This window comes from Ochlerotatus camptorhynchus, unplaced genomic scaffold (genome assembly GCF_037179485.1).
Source record: "Ochlerotatus camptorhynchus isolate MF236.1 unplaced genomic scaffold, CSIRO-AGI_Acam_v1.1 ptg000077l, whole genome shotgun sequence".
Taxonomy (NCBI): Eukaryota; Metazoa; Arthropoda; class Insecta; order Diptera; family Culicidae; genus Ochlerotatus; species Ochlerotatus camptorhynchus.
In genome coordinates, this window is record NW_027040567.1 from 4885691 (window position 1) to 4903831 (window position 18141).

At 42.0% G+C, this 18141-nt stretch overlaps 2 protein-coding genes across 2 annotated transcripts in view; both read left to right on the top strand.

The window, feature by feature from the left end:
• The window catches only part of LOC135697737 (frizzled-like), a 359620-nt gene that overhangs the window by 273467 nt on the left and 68012 nt on the right, over positions 1-18141 (top strand). The window lies entirely within an intron of this gene.
• Positions 2133-18141, top strand: part of LOC135697738 (frizzled-like) — a 320922-nt gene continuing 304913 nt past the window's right edge. The window contains exon 1 of the mRNA XM_065217543.1: positions 2133-2147. The gene's annotated coding sequence lies outside the window, so the exon portion shown is untranslated. The remainder of the gene's footprint in view (positions 2148-18141) is intronic.

The window sequence follows — 18141 nt, forward strand, 5'->3', positions numbered from 1 at the left end:
GTATGCCTAACGACCGTATGCCTAACGTCGTGCACCCCCCACCATCACCATTTATATACCGACGGATCAAAAATGGACGAAGGAGTTGGATGCGGAATACATTCTAACAACGTAAATACATCAATATGTCTCCCCTCACATTTATCCATATTCAGTGCCGAAGCGTATGCAATTATCAAAGCGCTAGAAAACTGCACAACAGGTCTAAATGTAATATTTAGCGACTCAAAAAGCGTACTGGAAGCTGTCGCTAACAACAACTGTAATCACCCATGGATTTTGAAAATCAAATCGATCCTACAAGAAACTCACAGAAACGTTGAACTTTGTTGGGTCCCAGCTCACGTCAACATCACGGGCAACGAGAAAGCAGACGACCTGGCAAAACATGGGGCTATGTTCAAATCCCCAATCGACATTTACACACCATTCTCAAATTTCAAACGAATGGTTGACGAACACCATTTTGGAATGGAGCACCTCATACAATAAAGATTTGCATATCGATTGCTAAATCATAACAAGGCTAAGAATTGGACATACCAAATTAACTCATGGCCACCTTGCAAGAAAAGAAGACCCGGAAATATGTCTATCTTGTGGAATACCAATTACCGTTCAGCATATATTAATCGATTGTCGCCGCTACGACACAGAAAGAAAAACCAATCACCTGGGCTCCTCTTTACATGAAATACTAGGAGACGATGCAAATTCCATAGAAAAAGCAATCAAGTTCTTGAAGGATAGCAAAATCCATACGCTAATATAAACAACCACAATCAACATCGAACCTATGCTGATTCAACACAAAAAGAACGCAACAAAATTCACCACCAAAGAGACCTGTCAGCAAAATGCAATACTTATAAAGCCGACAAATGGCAATCAAGCAACAGTCATATTCAAATCATCCACGGTTCAACTACAGTACAACCATACATCCAGCACTCATACAATGGGAGACACATACAGCAAAGATACCACCCAACACGGTGACCAGGACGTCACCATAATCGAGAATCAAGAAGTCCACACGGGATACCTAGTTGACCACAACTGGAAGCTCTCACTTATCCTCGTCATAGTGTCAATCCAGCTAATCATCAGTAAATATCATCAACATACTAAGGAAACAATGGAAGAAAGCAGCACTCAAAGCTGCCAAATCTGTAGCAGTCCTCAACGTTTAATTTTTTCCTACACTGGTTTTAATGATTCGTAAGATCAACTTCATGAACCTACGCAAAACAAATGTCATGTTCATCAAATGTAAGCTGCAATTCATTTCATCCCCTGCATATGTTTCATACAACCAATGTAATGGCAGTTCTTATAATGGACTGTAGTGAACAAGCAAGTTTTTCCAGAATGTATATTTTCGTACCAAACCTTCTTGAGATGATTAACTAACCGTAGTGCATTTGGCAAAACACACTTTGCTCTAAAATATAACTAACGTAAAAAAATATTTATGAAAGCTTCCGACGACCACATTACAGAATCTGCTCATTCGGTGAAACAATACAAAGTCTGTATACTTTTCATGCAAATCTGTAATAGAATCTTACATTTCCCGGTTGGGTGTAGTATAGTATTTTTCATAGCGATTTGAATACCTTTCTCACAACTTGCACAGCTACAGTATTGAAGATCGCCCAGGAAAGTCTGTTCTGGGGTAGGGTTAGCATCCTACCAACAAAGATTGTGACATTGTGAGACTGACATTTTCACCACCTCAAGAAGTGAATTCCGAACAAGAGGTTGTTTGATGAAGCAAAGACGGCGGTTGGTGGGAGGTTCTCAAAGTAAACGGAAAAGCAAAATTGCCTACCCAAGAATAGTACCCAGCGTTGAAGTCAGACATTTTGGTGCGACTAAATTGAAGGGGAATATAAGTCGATTTCCATGAGTGTATATTTAGTTTGGGGCTGACGATGATGTCTCTGTTCTGTTTCCGATAACTCGATAACGTTTGCACGTTTCTATGCACAGTAAGGCAGCGAAGGAAAATGTAATGCTGTACCATTCTCGAAACCAACTCACATTTCCATCAGTCAGTGTACCATCAAAGCAAACGACGCGAGCATAAAGCTGTTCAAAGAAACGAAATCAGCTTATCACAAACATATGTTGGAAATTCATGTGTCGTGAGCAGAACAAGCACCAACTTCGCTTAGTCGTCAGAGACTCTTAGTTTCTCCAAATTGAATTTTACTCGTAAATCTGTTTTGCGAACAAATTCAATTAAATTTTTCGAATAAATAAACCAACTGCTACTGTTGCACGTCACAACCATTATCTCACCTCACGAAGGAGCCGAATAATCAAGTAAGCACAATGCACAATTTTCACCATCCGCAGCGCTACCGGTGCCTGCACTAGCAGCGGTGTTATAATTTCCGAGAGGATGGAAACAAGTCTCGGAAAACTAATTCAATTTCTATTATTTACACTCACACTAAACACGGTGAACTGCTCTGCTGTCGAGTTTTGCATTAAAATGGAGCAGCAGCAGCAGCACCCACGAAGCAGGAAGCTTTGCCGCTGCTTCCTTCTAATTGTAATTGTTGGAGGATCCGGAAACGCTTCCCTAGCGAGACTTATTTTTCGAGCGTAAGCAGCTAGCTCGCTAGAATCGTGATGTTGGAAGACATTTGCTGAGTTCGTTTGTGGCAAAATCGACATTCAATTTTCTACCTGGGTGAGCTGATAAATGTTGACAGCAGCGAATTACCACCTGTAGTTCGGTTGGAAGACATCCGGAGATTATTCAGGAAGAATCAGGAAGATGTTTAGATTTTTTTTTCGTAGAATGAAGGATATACATATACTTTATACAAACCGACTTTCGATCCGGGGGTGGAGGGCCAAGTGTCATATACCAATCGACTCAGCTCGACGAAATCAGAAAATTTCAAGAAAAGAAGATACCATATGGTGCCATAGAATATTTTTAGAATCGGTCAACTGGTTCCGGAGCAGTTCTGGTTACTGGCTGATTTTTCATACATGCGTCATCTTTGAGGAGATCCCATAATTCTAAATTTCGGAATATACACACAAATTAGCTTTTTTTTTCCTTGGATTTGTTTTCCGTCGATCTTGTTTTCCGTGCTGAGCACCAATGCTACCGACAACAGGAAGGCAGCTCCCACACCTGGACCCTACCTATCGACCCATCAACTCATGAACCTTGCAGTGGTGGTTTGTTAGCAGGCGTCGTAGCGGCACGGAAGATCGCTGCAGCCTAGGTGAGAAAAAAGAGCAATGTGGAAGAAGACTGCTGCTTTCAGCAGTACCGCCTCCAAAAATCCTCATACCTGCTCCATTTATCGATCGGAAGCCATCGGTGTACCGGTGTACGTGGTCGGCATAGTTAGACCCAAGTAACTCGGTGACCGATCTGCGCAGAATCACGGATGCATCCCCTGCTTTGAAGCGGTTCTTGATCCGGTTGTCCAATTGGATTCGTGAAGAGTGACAACTTTTCTCTCCATGTCAATGGACTTTCGTCACTGGGGGGAGGTCGATGTCGGCGGCCGTGCGGAGGACTCTGTTCCCCTCGTCGAGGAGAAAGATCTTATTGTTTCCGGAGGTCTTGGCGGAAAAGGCGGTGGCTTTTGTGGCAATATTTGCGTTTAAGCAGAACCGGAAAGGAAGAATACCTGCATCGATGCATGCGGCGTCTGCTGAAGTGGATGGCAGGAGGCCAGATATGATGCGGATGTAGCTATTGTGGACTGGAATTCGGTTCAGGTGTGTTCAATGTATGTTCTAATGATAATCTTTTAACACTTTAAACAACCTGAGATGATTTCTGGAATTTAAATGTGTTATGTTAATTAAATACATTTTAAGCGTTTTTCGGATACAACTTAACTTTTAATACTGCTTAGTATAAACCTAATAGCACTTCAAAATACCTCTGATGACCTGTATTTTACATTTGTACATTTTAATATGTTTAATTTGAAATAAATATTTCTCAAAAATACAATAAGCTCGAACACATTTCAACTTATGCTTAAATAGTTATTCTTCCAAAGCACAGGTTGCTTTAATCTTGTAAATAAATACGGTATTTTGGGCATTGAATTGGCAAACAGCGCCCAGTCCAATCTCTGTCTCACGTAAATCAATATACCCCTCAATAACGCCTAAAATATGAGACGCCCCTATTAGTTCGATGCCCCCTTCCTAATGAAGAGGTTTCTACACGCCTATGATAACCACCATGACAGGCCTGTCGGAGATATGGTCGGATCATGGTCCGTTTCGTATGGGCCATTAGACTAAATTCGATCTGCAACGAATATAACCCATCATGTATTTAAAAACTAGTTCAATTGATCATTTTGTCAAGCTTCTGCATTCATGTTCCATCAGATGTCACAGCTGTTGTTTGCGGTGACATCTATCGGAAAGTAGACACAATCTGTTTTCCTATAATTGTTCACAGAGGACACTGCAGTGCAAAACATGTCTGGTACCTCTATATATGCATTTAGATTAATATTCGAAGTCCCTCCTTTTTATCACATTCTGCACACAAAATAGCTCACCCCTCACAGAATTTCCCGCCGAATTTTATGTATGGGGCGGGGCATAAAGTATGTCTTGCGCAGCATATGTAAAAAAGGAGGGACTTCAAATGTTAAAGCACAAATGCATATATAGAGGTACCAGACATGTTTTGTAGTGTCAGGTACTCTATTTTGTAATCTGTGAAAGAGTAATCACAAATCGAGTGTCAACAAAATACATGGCATGTTCAGAGATTGAGGTCGTGAGAGCAAATTTTCTCTCTTAAATTTGAATTTTTTGGCTCTCTGGGAACTGGTAGTAAAGCAGGTAATGGGGAAAAATCATTTTTAATTAATTGTAGCTTGTTTAACAATAATTTCCTGGAAAAAACTGAACGACAAAGTCTCTGATTAATTTCTTTAGGTTGTCGTTCACTTTTTTTGACCTGAATATGCACCGAAAGCGAATTATTCCCACTTCTCCCAATTTCTATATGGGGATTTCTATCACTTCCTACCAGCGGAACAGCGCCATCTTTGTGGAAAATGGTCGAACAAAACGATTAATTGTAGTCATTTGTAGTGCCCAGAACCACAATAGCACCATACGGAACATCACCTCACATCATATGAGCACTTTTGTCGGAATTTCTACTAGTAATCAGGGTCAGATCTCACCATAGAAGTATTAATTCAGGTTTTTATCTCAAAGATACTCCATGGGTAACTGTACTATGCTTTACACACTAGTTCCACTGGAGGCAGGATAGCTATTTTAATTAAATGGTGACTGAAATGTGTTAAATGTTTCACTAAATTAAATATCTGCTGACATGAGCCTGATGCAGAATCACATCCACCAGACAGGATACAGCTACCAGAGAAGGGAAATGTATTACCCAAAGTACCTCATAAAAGCTAACGTTAATGTCAGTTCCAGTTGACGCACGGCAGTACCACACGTTACCACCATAGTGGAAATTAACCTAGACTTTTACGACGACGACGACGACGAGTACAGCACTCCATCTCCGTCGTGACTACCGGGTTGCTTCTGTCGCTTGGCTAGTTCAGTGTGTCGTCATTAATCCGTCCTCCGCGTGTTTCAAATCCTAATTAATGGCTGCAAAATTTGAAGTGCGTCATGTAAAATGGATTTAAATGGCTTACAAGTGCTCGTCAGTCCGGATCTCACCGTATATGTAATTACCCCGCAGCCAACCATGAATGTGTATCGTTTTAACTCTATCCAAAAGAGAGTAAATCTGTCAAACTCGAACTAATTTGAATATTTTCCCACTTATCGTTTCAGGTATGATTGTATGTGTGTGCAACCGAGCGTCATCTTATCACAGCTGTATCGGTCCATCCCACTGTGCTTCGCCGCTGCTGCCGTCTTGTTGTTGGCAATTTAAAATAATAACACCCAGGCGATATCAATCTCGATTCTCCGATCGGGAGAAGCTTGCCCACCGCCCCAAGGGGCATGCTCAGGTAATGGAGTGTGTAATGGTGCTTGATTGCATCCAAACGCTCTCAATTCACATCCCGAGGGCTATGACAAAAAAAAAACACGAGCGACGAGATGCTCGTTGAGCTGGAAAGCAAAAACTATCTTGCCCGGTCATCGATTTTCGAGTGGTTTTCTTTTTTCGGCATCGATTTTCTTTGACGAGCGAGTGATAAAAATTGCTTTTGATCGATCAACATTTCTGATCGGAAAGTTGCCGCCGACCGTCGGCATTGTCATTATCGTTAAAAACAATCGAGAGCCGGTGTCATTACAGCAATCGATCCATCGATCGAAGCCTTCGAAGATTTTCTGGGATGACTTGTAGGGTGGGTGATCTGGTAGTTGAGCGACTGAGACAGTTTATTTATATAAAAAAATGTAACTGTTTATCATTCAAAATGTTATATGTCAATCGATAGCTTGCCAAACAGTTTATTTTTCTGGAAAAAATTAATTTTTATTTAATTCTAAACATTTAAGTTATTAAATTCTAAACATTTTTGAAAAAACTCACTCTGCATTAATAGGAACACTATTTCAGTAGTTGTGGTCGATGCTAACTTTGGTTTCTACATTAAAAGAACGCAATGGTTTCTTAAGGGTTCCACTCAGAGCTGGTATATGTACATTTTTAGATATCACCCTTAAATTGAATGGAAGAAACAAATGTCACGGCATTTTTTCCCATTACATTTTCATGACATTTACCACCTTCACTGTTATAGAAATGCTCCTTCAACGATGCAATGGAATCAAAATCATAAGAAACCTTTTTTCCAACATATTTGGGCTATTTTAAAAACTCGAAAATGCAGATTTACCACCGGCAAATAATCAAAACACTTGCAAACTGTTCATCGAACTCACATTTCCCGACAATTTAAATGTTTCTTAGTTGGCAGTATCGCCACATGTGGCGCACATAGTCAATTCCCTTGCATTTGAAGTTTACGCACTATCTCCATCTTTTGAGCGTACTTTTAATCACAGGCTACTCAACAGATGGTGGTAGTATTTTAGCGACAATGTTTAGTGAGAACTATTCAATGTGTTATGTCTGTTTGTCTGCGGATCTTTTTTACTTTAGGAGAGTTGCCGGCGAAAAATAAATTTATTAGATTTTTCACCTTCACTTATGTAAGTATAAGCGCACCCCTGTTACTGGAGCACCTACCCTACAGGAAATTGCATCGTTTTTTTAATTGATAAAATGGCATCCGTCGTTTCATATTATTTTGGATGATTGATTTTGAAGTTCCTTTACTGTAGATAACCGCAAGTAAGTCAGTCCCTTTTGCGTTTTTATCAATTTGCGTATAATCTTTATTCGTTTTATCTCTTTATGTTTTTTTTAATCGAAGATAGCGGTTTCCGGTTTTTGAAAAAAAAAAAAACTATTAAATACTCTACAATAAGCGCATTTACATTACATACATTTATTTGTACAACATCACATTTAAGATAAGACATAATCAACAATAGAATGCCACAATACTCGGTTTGCGGCTGCCGCTCTCCATCCTCGGTCATGCCCAATGCTCGCTATATCACGCTCTACCTGGTCCGCCCATCGTGCTCTCTGCGCTCCACGCCTTCTTGTGCCAACCGGATCGGTAGCGAACACCAACTTTGCAGGGTTGTTGTCCGGCATTCTTACAACATGCCCTGCCCACCGCATCCTTCCGGCTTTGGCCACCTTCTCGATGCTGGGTTCGCCGTAGAGTGCAGCGAGCTCGTGGTTCATTCTTCGCCGCCACTCACCGTTCTCCTGCACACCGCCGAAGATCGTCCTTAGCACACGTCGCTCGAAAAATCCGAGTGCTTGCAGCTCCTCCTCGAGCATAGTCCATGTCTCGTGTCCATAGAGGACCACCGGTCTTATTAGCGTTCTGTACATGGTACATTTGGTGCGGGGGTGAATCTTTTTTGACCGTAGTTTCTTCTGGAGCCCGTAGTAGGCACGACTTCCACTGATGATGCGCCTTCGTATTTCACGACTCTCATTGTTGTCAGCCGTCATTAAGGATCCAAGGTAAACAAATTCCTCCACTACCTCTATCGCGACGTTACTACCTAGACGAATCCTGTCATGTTCGGTTCCGCCTACTAGCATGTATTTTGTTTTTGACGCGCTCACCACCAGTCCGACCTTTGTTGCTTCGTGTTTCAGGCGGGTGTATAGTTCTGCCACCGTTCCAAATGTTCTTGCGATAATGTCCATGTCGTCCGCAAAGCACACAAATTGACCGGATTTCGTGAAAATCGTACCTGTTGAGCCCGACTCGTCGCATATTACACCTTTTAGAGCGATGTTGAAGAGTAGGCATGAGAGTCCGTCACCTTGTCGCAGTGCCCGGCGAGATTCGAATGAATTGGATAGTTTACCCGAAACCCTTACGCAGTTTTGCACACCGTCCATCGTTGCTTTGATCAGTCTGATCAGCTTCCCAGGAAACCGTTCTCGTCCATGATTTTCCATAGCTCTGTGCGGTCGATACTGACGTACGCCGCCTTAAAGTCGATGAACAAATGATGCGTTGGGACCTGGTATTCACGGCATTTCTTGAGGATTTGTCGTACAGTGAAGATCTGGTCCGTTGTCGATCGGCCGTCAATGAAGCCGGCTTGATAACTTCCCACGAACTCGGTCATTTTAGGTGATAGACGACGGAAGATGATCTGGGATAGCACTTTGTAGGCGGCATTCAAAATGGTGATCGCTCTGAAGTTCTCACATTCCAAATGGTTGCCTTTCTTGTGAATGGGGCAGATTACCCCCTCCTTCCACTCCTCCGGTAGCTGTTCTGTTTCCCAGATCCTGACTATCATCCGGTGCAGGCCGATGGCCAACTTTTCTAGGCCCATCTTGATGCATTCGGCTGCGATACCATCCTTACCAGCTGCTTTGTTGTTTTTGAGCTGCTGAATGGAGTCCTTAACTTCCCTCAGCGTGGGAGTTGGGTCAGTTCTGTCCTCTGCTGCACTGACGTAGTCCTCCATTGCGCTGGTCTCCCGTGCCTACGTTCTCCTCACCAGTCAAGTGCGCATCGAAGTGCTGCTTCCACCTTTCAATCACCTCACGTCCGTCCGTCAAGAGGCTCCCGTCCTTATCCTTGTACATTTCGGCTCGCGGCACGAAGCCGTTGCGGGATGCGTTGAGCTTCTGGTAGAACTTCCGTGTTTCTTGGGAACGGCACAGCAGTTCCATTTCCTCGCACTCCGCTTCTTCCAGGCGGCGTTTTTTCTCCCGAAAGATGTGGGTCTGCTGTTTCCACTTCTGTTTATACCGTTCCACATTCTGTCGGGTTCCATGCTGCAGCATTACCGCCCGCGCTGCGTTCTTCTCCTCCAAAATCGCTCTGCACTCCTCGTCGAACCATTCATTCCGTCGACATCTTTCCACGTACCCGATGGTGCTCTCGGCTGCGTCGGTGATGACTGCTTTTACTGTACTCCAGCAGTCCTCTAGAGGGGGCACATCAAGCTCGCCCTCCTCTGGCAACGCTGCCTCGAGATTCTGCGCGTATGCTAAGGCGACATCTGGTTGCTTCAGTCGCTCTAGGTTGTACCGTGGCGGGCGTCGGTACCGTACATTGTTGATGACGGAAAGTTTTGGGCGCAGTTTGACCATCACCAGGTAGTGGTCAGAGTCGATGTTAGCGCCACGATAGGTCCTGACGTCGATAATGTCGGAGAAGTGCCGTCCATCAATCAGAACGTGGTCGATTTGCGATTCCGTCTGCTGTGGTGATCTCCAGGTGTAACGATAGGAGAGGTGGTGTTGGAAGAAGGTGCTACGTATGGCCATGTTCTTGGAGACGGCGAAATCGATGAGCCGTAGGCCGTTCCCGTTCGTCAGATGGTAGGCGCTGAACTTTCCAATCGTCGGTCTGAATTCCTCCTCCTGGCCTACCTGAGCGTTTAGGTCTCCTATTATGATCTTGACGTCGTGGCTTGGGCAGCGATCGTACTCGCGGTCGAGCTGCGCGTAAAATGCGTCCTTGTCATCATCAGTGCTTCCGGAGTGAGGGCTGTGCACGTTGATTATGCTAAAGTTGAAGAATCGGCCCTTGATCCTCAACCTGCATATTCTTTCGTCGATCGGCCACCAACCGATCACGCGCTTCTGCATTTCGCTCAGCACGATGCAAGCTGTGCCCAGCTTGCGTGTGTTGCCGCAACTCTGGTAGATGGTATGATTACCTCTGAACGTTCGCACCATGGATCCTATCCAACACACCTCCTGTAGCGCTACGATGCCGAATCCACGGTCCTTCAGTAGATTGGCGAGTATTCGGATGCTCCCGATGAAATTGAGAGATCGACAGTTCCACGTGCCGAATTTCCAATCGCAAGCCCTATTTCGTCGCTGGGGTTGTTTCCGTTGGTCTCGGTTCGTATTCCTCTGTTACTGATTTTCCGTTGCAATGCTTTTTTACGGCTGGCTCGCAGGGCCTGACACCAACCCCCTAACTTTCCGGAGGACCAGGGTGCACAGTTGTGCTTAGAGTCCTTCACTGGCACTCGGACGTAAATCAGTCGCCCCTAACATAGGGAACAGACGCTGTTGTGAGCCACTCCTCCTGGAGAACAGACGCTCAGGCTTGCCGAAGCAAACCCCCCTTCCCTGTCAGCCTATGACCAAAGTTCCCAATTTATCAATCAAAAACTGTCTAATGCTTTTTATATGTCTAGAAGAGCAACTCCAGTTGAGCAGCCTTCAGATTTGTTTGAGCAAATTAAATGATTTCTTAAGAGTTGATGAGTAGTTGGATGCCCATGGTGAAATCGAAACTGCTCATCTGCAAAAATTGAGTTCGTATCGATGTGAAGCATCATTCTATTTAAAATAATCTCTCCAAAAAGTTTACTTTTTGCCAAAAGCAAACTTATCGGACGGTAGCTAGAAGCTTCAGCTGGATTTTTGCATTTGCCATTCATCAGAAAAGTATGCCAAATTTAAACATCTGTTAAATAATTTTTCCTAAATAGACAAGGTACTCTCTGGGAGTTTTTTATGAGGATATAGAACATTCCATCATCACCTGGAGCTTTCATATTGTGAAACTCATGACGTAGGACTATTTCTGCGATTTCAATATGGGGGTAAACTTTGTGAAAACAGAAAATGGAACATGTAACAAAGTTATGATTTTAAACGTTAATAACTCAGCTTCCCCTGGACCAAATTCAATTAATCTATCAGAAATATTCATACGCATCTGTTCAATTTAAGACTTTATCATTTTTCAAAATGTCACTGTTGATAATTGTACGAATGTGCAACTTTTGTTTTGGAGTTAAAATTATCACCGATTGCCTGTGAAAAGCGATTTCCCTAACACAGATTTCAAGGTTGAATGTCATCCGGTCTTACCAAACGGTGTTTATCCAATCACCGCGTGGTGAGTGGTGGTGTTCTCCAGTACACAACGAAAGGCTCCCCGCAAGCAGCTAGCTACCAAGGCTGGCCTCAACCGCTGATCGGACTCAGTTCCACCTTAATTTATTCAAACAGAAAACGTAGATTTTTGATTTTAATGATAATAGGAACCACCCTAGAATTCAGTGTCACAAAAATGAGGGCCTAACTATAAGGAATAACTTTGTAGAAGAGTCTTTTAGTCTAAAGTTTCAATTTCAGGCTCAAAACATATCATTCCACCTAAATCTGCATTCTGGACCACTGTGCATTGTTCTCCAGTACACAACGAAAGGCTTCCTGCAAGCAGTGAGCTGCAGCCTACATGAGCATTCATAGAAGCAGGAAGAAGCCGCACCCTTATTGATCGGAATCAGTAGCTCTTCGTGTGTCGCTGTGGGCCATCTATGCCAAGCACGTCACCCTCATTCCAAACAACATACAGCTCACCAGTCTCATATGTGTTTAACACCCTAATAGCTCAGCATAAATTTGTAAAACAGTATTTTTGGATATTTGTCAAGGTCAGCAATCGGATGTTAGTTCCCATATCAAGATAGAGCTGGAATAAGGGCGTAACAGCTTTTGTAAACAATGACTTCTTTCGATGATGTCTTGAATGTTAAGGCTCGCCCACCCAAATCAACATCACCATCAGGTAGAGTAAGACTTCCCCTACCCGACGGGAATGTTGGTTTGAATGGGCGTGATTTGAATTTTTTAAAATCATCGAGAGAAGTCATTGTTTACAAAAGCTGTTACCTCTAATTCCAGCTCTATCTGGATATGTTTTAATCTAACATACCATGTACTTTAAGGCAACACTGGGGGTGCGATTTAAAAACCAAAGTCGGTCGCGGCATGAAGGTGATCTGATTTTGATCCAGAGATGATGGATTTTAATTCATAATAATTGATAGAATTTTTTCTACGAATATGTTAAAATTAGGACAATGAAAGACTGCCTGCAAGGAGCGAGTTGCAGCCCACATGAGCATCCATAGATAAAGGAAGAAGCTGCACCGCTATTGATCGAAATCAGTAGCTCTTCGTGAGTTGCTGTGGGCCTATGTCAAGTGCGTCATACTAAAGAGTATAAACAGAGAGAACCCCGCTCAAATTCCTATTCCTACATAAAACACAAGCTACTGCTGAAGGTAATAAATAAGATTTATTATATAAGACCACGTAGTCCTACGTCACCATTGCGTAAAACTCCATAAGGCTGTCCCTTGTAGTTTTTAGTTGTACATCATACTTCGTCCAAATTAGTCCCCCAATAATCATCAAAAATATTTCCCCGAGAAACAATATTCAGATAATCCCGAGCAATCTGATTCTTAATAGGACTAGTAAGAGCCAAACTGAAATTATGGGAACTCTCGAGTTTCTTCGCAATATTCTGAGCCTGGAACTCGGCTCTAATTTCGATAGATTATTTTCAAAAGTTCTATTCCTCAGGGCAGAGAATCGTTTTTTAATTTGTTTTTGTAAATTCTGCCAGATAACTTTCATGGCAAGATCGCGTGTTCTTTGATATTGCCGCCTACGGACATTTTTCAGACCGATCAAGAGCTGAAGATCGTCGTCGAATTTAACCTCGCATTTTGGAAATGAGACAGCTCTTGCTTCAGCAATAGAAGTCAGAGTCAGAGATTTAAGAGCATTATTGATGTCATCATTGGTTTGTAAACGGATATCTGGATCGAAGTTATGTTCCTTAAAAGTTCGATACTGCTCCTTATCAGTTGGATTCAAAAGAAATTTTAATGAAATTTCATACGAATTTCTAAACTTCTTCGGGAGTAGGGTTTTTGATCTAATTTCCGTCCTACTAAGCACAACCCCCGCTTTACCTCTCTTTTTTGAACGGGTTTGAACTAAAAATTGAATATTTCTATCTAAGATGACTTTTAAATTTATTCACCTTTCCATGCGTACCGTTGGGTTTGATAAAGAGTCGCAAATTGTTGAGATAATGTTTAAACTCTAATACTTGATTCTAAATTCGTCTTACGAGTTTCAATTCCGTCCTAACGCATTGAAACGCCATTGGATTTCCTTCGTCCTACGGATAAACGTAGAAAAGGGGGATTCGCTAGGAGCGCTTCTTTTGTTTTGAGAACAATGAGCGAACCTATTAATTCAATGCGCTCTAATAGGATTTATGTTGTAGCTAATGAACTAACACATCGGAACAAACCTATTATTGATTTGTACACGGTGAAATCATTGATATTATTGATTTTTTTTTTTCTGATCGATCGAACGGAAAAGGGTGATTACGACGAAGTAGCGCTCTACTCTATGCTAAATGGAGGTTTACCTACAATTAAATCAGATAATAATTACAGGAGAACTTCGAAGGAACACGGACATAGGCGAAGCCAGAGGGGGCAGGAAGGGGGGGGGGGGCAACTGGCCCCTAAACTCAGCAACACAAAGGCCTTCGGTGAAATGGCATTCGACCAAATTTGCCATAGAAAATTTGTTTCGCCCCTCCCTACCTAGAAACGCCCTTGAACACGGAAAAAAAATTCCAAATAATTTGTAATGAGAAATCTATGGAACTTATTACTTCACTGCAAGCGAATTCAATTTAAACTTTCAAAGTGATTAGAATTCAAAGGGAAGGAATAATGTGATTCCGAGGAAAATTCCGTGGGAATTGAATTCCAAGTATGATTCCAGCATGTTCCGTTGATATTTTTAAGAGAATTTGAAGGAGAGTTCCAAAGGAGCATTTTAAAGAATTTATGGGAGTCCTGAGTAAAACTTAAAGGGAATTCATAGAAAAATTCTATTGGAATTTTTAGAGAATACAAAGCGAACTCTGAGGAGAATTCTACGTGAATTTCCCTCAGAAATCTCCGAGGGATTCTAAGATAAAACTGCATAAATTATTATTAATTCGCAGACCATTGCAGTTTGAATTCAAGGAGTGTTCTGCAGATGATTTTCAAGAGTATTATGGAGAAAATTATAAAAAAATACCAGAAAGAGGTGCAAGATGAACTCTGAGCATATTCTGAGATGATACAAGTGAAATCTGGAGAAAGAATTGAAGAAATCCTGTAACGATTGCTAAGGGTGTCTGGATGATTCGAACATAGATTGGTTTTGAGATATTGGACAAAGTGAAATAATCAATCTAATAATTAATTAATTAAGAAATTTCAGGTTAAGCCTTACGGAGCCGATAATTCATTGTTCTTTGATTGTAATAAAATTCAATTAATTCTATGTCTAGTAGGAGTTGGGCCGAATACTCGCGGCTTAACCGAGGTAAGAGGGGTACATTGTCGAAGGATAGGAAAAGGGGAGGAACTTGGGGGTAGGGTTTCATAGTTTCATCAGAGCGATGTCGCCAGTATGAACGGTAGTGTGGTTCTAGAATCGTCTGGAGTTCGACCGACTATGGGGACCAGTGGACGATGCTGAAACTCATCGAGAAACGGGGCAAGACAAACAAAAACTAATAAAGAGATACAAAAGGCAATCGAATTAATTTCTTTTACTAGACATTTGCAGAAAGACATAAATCGACTGCATATAGCAGAGATCGCGGGTACCCAACACGTCTCTGATATGGATATAGGGTTGTCTTCCTTGGGCCTCGAGGGTGCTCAAAAGTCGCTCTCTGGCAGCGTCATTATCCGTACATTGTCGAATGTAGCGTGATTGATGTCATCGTCACCGTTTCCACACCGACAGATGTTGCTGTCCACGAGGTTTATTCTATTGAGATGCGCATCTAGCGAGTAGTAGTTGGACATAAGTCTACTCATCACACGAATGAAGTCACGACTTAAGCCCATGCGTATTTTGTGTATATTGTATTAATAATATAAAACAATTTTTTAGAAGTTCCACAAATGGATCCTGGAACCATTTTTCGAATTCATATGACAATAAGGCCAGATATTCCAGCAAATGGAGTATTTCGGTATTATTCTTTAAACTGTAAATAGACGATGAAAAAATACATATATATTTAGTTTATTCTATAAGTCGATAAGTATATGGTCTCTGAAAAATCGAGTTATGGAGAGTTGACTGCATAAGCAACAAATTGTAAAAAAAATTAAATTAAAAACAAATTAAGGCCACTTTCAAAGTCTGTGATTTGTGGCTGTCGGTCCTGTGTCTGGTTGTCTAGGCGCGGTACGCACAGACGATGCCGTTTAATTATATGTACTTGTACACTTGCGCCACGTAGTAAATGAGTACTCAACTAATCTGACCATCGTCCGAAAGGTCTTGGTATAGTCAAGATATAGCTTAAGCAGGAAATACATATGCAGACTAGCGCTGCATTGAACTGCTGTCCGCCAACCATAAGGCTCTTGATTGAACAAACTTTGCCCAAGACATCTTCTGTACATCCAGGATCACGAGATATTCCATGTTGGAACTAATTGAGCCAAACCCCATATGCTACGTGGATTCCACTTTTTCAGACGAGAACCAGACGAGAACCGTATATGTATAATGGTATATATATACCAATTATCATTATAACATCTAATGATTTCAGTGGAGTGGAGTGAGTGGAAACGAGCCTGGTTTTAATCAATAATTTCAACGATACTCCATCTAATCTATTCTAATCTATTCTAACACCAACACAGCTAGTTTGTGAAAGCATCCTGGAAATTTTTCATGTCTATTTGATATATGTTTCACATCGAAGATGCGTCACACATATCAAAACGGTTAGGCCTACTGTGCAGCATTTAAGGGGCAAGATGATTCAGAAAACATCGGGCTAGAAAGGTTGAGAGATGCTCCATTTTCTTCTGACGGTTGGGGCATGAGCACTAACTCTTGTCCTAGCCTTTTATGACTTATGGCTATAGCGCCATTACTCGCTTTCTGAAAAGAGAAGAAGGAAAGGAAAAGGAGAAGGACAAAGGGAAAAGGATTATGTGAAATTTTGATTTGAAATATACAATATAGAAATGCAGAACTCGAGTCTTGTCACTATTATCAAGTCATAACAAGTAACAAGGACTAAAATGTGATCCTTTGATTACTGGAAAATCCTGATTCCCTAGTTTGAAGTTGTCACGACTAGGGTTCGGTGGTAGATCTTATACCAGTAACGCACCACAAAAATGTGATCTCCCAACGCTACTGGTTTGAAAAGATAAAAATTAACAAAATGGAACGAACTCTCCAAGTTTAGCCAATTGAACCTGAAGCCTGACGAAGATCAACATATACTAGTCCGGTTTATGGTAGTTGCGCGGAATGTCTTCCTTCGATTTGAGATAAACAAGTGTTCGGATGTATGTAGTCGATTTTTGATGTGCATTGGCAAGCCTTTTTGTGTCCAATAGCTGCAACTCAACGAATGATGGAACTAATGATGGGACGAATTATGGAACGCCTCATGGAGGTTTTGCTTGGTTTTGGAACAGCTTCTCAGCGGCAAATAATAGGGACATAAAAATTGTCTCCTGGGCCTGGTTATGGCCAGATCAGCAACCGATTATAGATAAAAAAAACTCCACGGAAAAAAACAAACGCCAAGTTTGAACACACGCACAACCTCCAATAATTTCAACGAAACTCCAGGATTGAAAGTTGCAAACCAACCTCCAAATCATTGCCAAAATTAGTAGCATTGACGTTGCATCACTACATTCAACTCTCTTTGTGACGGTTGTCAATTCTGAACCATCAACAGGAAAATCTGTCAAAGCAAATGTCCAATTCACTTATTTTGTCAAATCGCTCCTTCCACTCATCATTTCATTCTCATCCGCCCCCCTTGGGGCACGAGACAGACGGAACATCATCTTCATCCGGTTGTAAAAATAAAATTATACAACCAATCGTTCGCAGAAAATCCACTTGCGGTTCCCGTTCCTCGCATCCCGGCATCGTTGGTTGTTGAAGTCTGAAGACCACGACAGGCGCTGATGGATTTATGAGCTTTCTCGCTTGAGGCTCCCCATGTCCATGCCCAAGGTCTTGGTGGTGGAAGAAATCGAAAATAAAGACGTCATAAATGACATTGCCCCTCCCTGGAGAATGAGCTGCTGAATTCGAAGTGGGGTTGTATGCATGGATCATTCGACAAATAAAACAAAACACTAAAAAGCAAATTGCCAGTTAATTAGATCTAATTGTCTATACAACACATCACCGCCACGGAACGATAGCCTCTAGTCGGAAAAGTGGTAGCTAGCAACCGCAACGCCGCCCAACATCGTCATCATCATGGGTGTTTGTGTCTACCGATGAATGGGATAATGGGTGATGACAATCTATTCGAGTATCTGCTAATGAAGAAAATGACACTTCACCTATTCACTCGCGCAGACATGGGGATCATATAGCAGACTGCGTGGCTTCCACTTCTTGTGGCACATTTTGAGGGGGAAAAAAAGCGTCAAAATTTCTATGAATGGAACTCGAGGGAAGCAAGGCGAGATGATCTGCTTTTTTGAACTCGAGCCAACAGCAATTAACTCGCTGCAACTAGACTATGCGAATGCTTGCGGTCTTAGTATGTGTAGTTGGAGGGTTGACAGTGGCGGGATGTGGCAGGCACGTTCACAAAATAAATAAAACTCCCGGATGATGTACATGTGAAAATTTCTACTCAACATCGTTCTTCATTCATTCTCTCCCCCGGAGGGATAATGTATTTTACACCGAACAGAAAGAGT